Source organism: Hipposideros armiger, unplaced genomic scaffold (genome assembly GCF_001890085.2).
Source record: "Hipposideros armiger isolate ML-2016 unplaced genomic scaffold, ASM189008v1 scaffold_898, whole genome shotgun sequence".
Lineage (NCBI taxonomy): Eukaryota > Metazoa > Chordata > Mammalia > Chiroptera > Hipposideridae > Hipposideros > Hipposideros armiger.
In genome coordinates this window covers 505,886-509,995 of record NW_017732248.1, presented here as the reverse complement: position 1 = coordinate 509,995, position 4,110 = coordinate 505,886, and positions in this window count along the sequence as shown.

Below are 4,110 nucleotides of genomic sequence, written 5' to 3'. Positions count from 1 at the left end.
AGAGTCTATAAAACCCTATGTCTTGTAAGTTTATAGGAAGAATCTCATATAATGAAGTTTCATTTAAAATTACAGTCTAGACACATGAAATAACAATGTATGATGTTTACACAGTGTAATCCATCTAACAAAGAAGTGTAATCACAGTGAGTTATTTTAATAGAATGATTTTACTTGAAAATAACAGCTTGTATGAAATTGTGCATATTTCCTCAAAGTCAACTCAAGAGAAACATAAAATAGTAGATAGGACTTTAAGGTAATCTCATAAAGATTTGTGAATCAAAGAATTTTTATTTTGAGAAATTGAGGAGAAGTTGAGATAGTTTTTTGTTTTATTTTGTTTATTCTGACAACTTAATGCCTTGTAGAAATTTCTGATGTGATAACTTTTGAGTATACATTTCCAAACAAATTACTTCAAAATTCTTCCATGCTTTCTATATTAGTGATAGAAATTTAGCTCACATAAACTTTAAATGACAATCTATTCCCTAAGGTATCTGAAAAGTCAAAGGGTAATTTGGTCTCAGGCATAGCTTGATCCAGGGCCTAATTTCTTTTTCCATATTTTGACCTTATTTGTCTCTCCTTGGCTTTATTCTCAGGCTAATTCTTTCTCATCTGAGCAAGATGGACACTAGTAGTCCTAGATGCTAATTTTTTCATAACCCCAGATAAAAAGCATAATTCTATTTTATCCAGGCTCATGAAGGACCCAGATTGGCTTTGCTTGAGTAATATGTTTCCCCTTGGAAGAAACTGTTTCCAGGGAGATAGTGCCTTCAGTTAGCTGGCCTTAGCCACCTTCTTGGGGCAGGAAGAGGCATATGATTGATGTCTTCACTAAATCCCAAGGAGTGGAGCAGATGGTTCTCCCATTGATAGAGGGGGGTCTAGACAGACCAATACTTAAGCTGGCTATGTATGCATAGAATTTTGTCTGTTCCTCTGTTTACCACTAATACTTTACATACTAGAACTGTAATAATTTTCTTGTCACTTACTATGCTTGCTTGATAGCAGGGACTATATCTTTCTCATCTTTGTGTCCCTATTACTTAACATGATATGTGGCATGAAGTTGGCACTCAATAATTTACATGCTGGATAAAGTAATATATTAATTGATGAAAGAGGTTGTTGGTTGTGGAGAAACATCTCTCTCAAACTAATTATTTTATTGACTTGCTCTAATGCTTTCTTAAATGGCTGTTTTGCTCCTGGATTATGAAGAAGAATTAGTTGATTAATAACTTTGTCTACACTCAAACAATGGTGTTATGTTGAGTTGATAAGTGACACCTGATATAGCAATATTATTTTCCAAACTAAATATACTACTCAACTGGAAGATTGCTATATATAGAATTTGTTTTGGTGGCATACAAATACAACCTAAAGCAAATGATGTAACTGTCTTTAACACTTTGCAGTGCTCTGTCTGCACTTATCTGGCATTTTTGGAAAAGCATATAGCACTCCATATGCATAATCTGCTGTAAACAATAAACCCACCTAATGATTAGTGCATGATATGCCTAATTATGTCTTAATATATTTAGTCCTTTAGTCCTATATGTGTGGATATAAAAGAATTAATGACTGAGCTTCTGGAAATAATAACAGAAGTAGAACTGACATATTATAATCTTTCTCTCCTATTTTATGTTCCCAGAGACATGAGGTTTAACAAAATAAAAGAAATTATTGGGAGTGCCTTCAAGAAACTCAAGAATTTGAACACTCTGAGTACTTATTGCTTATCTGTGGGATTTCTAAAATCGTGAGCTACTTGCATTGCAGTTTACCATGAGAAGTCACTTTGAGAGTAAATATCAGCTAGTGCTAGAATGAAACCTTGCTAGAGGTCTCATAATCAGCAAAATTTCTATTTCTTTTTACTGTCTATATTTTTGCTACTTTCTGAATTTGGGAGATATTCTTATTTATCTGATTATCATTTACATTCTATTTGTGTAAAAAAAAAGCTTTCTGAGATGAGGAAACAGAAAAGTAGTTAAATAACTTGTCTATGGGCCCCCTAACTACAGTAATAGAAATGGAATTAAAACTTATGACTCCAAAGACATGCTTTCCCCAGTAAGCTGTTGGATCTCCTTATTTATGATACTATGAAAACCTTACAATCATGTATTTAGAGGGAAAATTACTACTTCATGGCTAAAATCTGATAAAAATTTTCAATATTTAAAACACGAATTTTATTCAGTTTTTTACACACACACACACACACACACACTAACTATTGTGTGCTTAACAATTTGCTGGCTTTGGATACAGACAAAAATACCGATGATCTTGCTATGATATAGCTGAGAGTCTGACCTTGTGGGACGATCAATAAATACAAACCCAACTGTAAAGCATATGTAATAAAAATGTAGTAAGTTCTAAAACGAAAAAGAGTAAAATCTATGAGAGATGATGACAGAAGGCTTAGATGTATTAACAGCACTCAATATTTAAAATAATTTTGTGCTGCATTTATATTAATACATAGAGTGAAAGTACTGAAGTTAAGAATATTCATTGTTGTTAAAACCATGTGGGTGCATTTGTCTTTTTGTAAAAATATTTTCATAACTGAGTTGGCAATATTATCAATTTAGCTGAACTTCTCCCCATATAGACAAGCTAGTCCTTGTAATTTTAGAGTTGAGATCACGACTTTACACTTGCACATTTTCCATCTGGTTTCTTCCAGTAATTAATGCCCAAATACACACACTTTGTCACAATACCTCTGGTTGGGATGATGTAAAAGTAAGAATGTAAGGTCCACAAGGTTAATTCCATGCTTAACAATGGAGCAATGGTTCTCGAACCGTAATTTGTAAAAAAAGTTTCCCGAAGTGCTTGTGGACATTAAAATGCTCAGCCTCTTCCTCAGAGATTCTAATTTAGTACTTCTCAGGGGAGACTCAAAGATTTGCATTTTAGTGAATATTCCTAGGGGGTCTGATACTAGGAGAGCATCATCATGGAAGCTTCCACCACTGCCTACTGAAATATGTACATGATAAATAACCAAGTTTCTTATTAATTTATCAAACTGTTAATATTGCCAAATGTTATCAAGTTTCTTCATTAAAGGAATACAACAAAATTATAATCTCTGTTTGAATTTATCCACATTTTGGACTATCATACACAATACTTTAATTATTAGTGAATCATCCACCTCTTCATTTGATAGAAACCATACTTACTAATTTGTTTCTAAATATTTTTGTTAAAACATATTAAAATAATAATCATTTATGCTGTTAATTATAGGCCTCATATATACTAGAGGCTTTATATACTTTAGTTCCGTTCCTTGCTACCACACTTGTGATAGGTGTCATTATTATCATTTTACAGATGAGGAAACTGAGATTCATAACGCTGATGTAATTAATCCACATCCATACAAATAGAAAGGAGCAGTGTCAGGATTCACACAGTTTGATCTGTTAACTGCTGTGCTGTGTGTTTTCTCATGATACGTTTCCGGAAAGCTAGTTCATCATAATAGATGATGGGTAACTTTAGTAAAATGTGTAACAGAGAAGAAAATGGGGTAAGAAATGGGACATGGAAAGACTTCTGGGATTGGACAGAACTTGTGTTAATGAGGTGAAGAGCCAAGGACTTAATGGGTTCTGAGTACCCATCAATTTTTTTATATTAGATTCAGGTGTACAAGATAAAATAATAGACATTTACACCCCTCACAAAGCGATAATCCCCTACCCCCAATCTACTACCCCTATGATATCGAATATAGCTGTTACAATTCTGTTGACTCTATTCCCTATGCTGTACTCCACATCCTGTGACTACATATATATATATAAAATTATAGTTGGCATTCATTTTTATTCAGCTTCAGCTTCAGGAGTACACTGCAGTGGTCAGGCATCTACACCATCCATGAAGTGGTCTCCCTAATAAGAGAAGTGTTCATCGGATGCCCTACAAAATCTTTACAACGTTATTGATTATATTCCCCAAACTGTCTTTCATATCCCTGTGGCAATCTTGTGGTTACCAATTTGTGCTTTCTAATCCTCTCACCTTCTCCCTCATCCCACACCCCTCCCA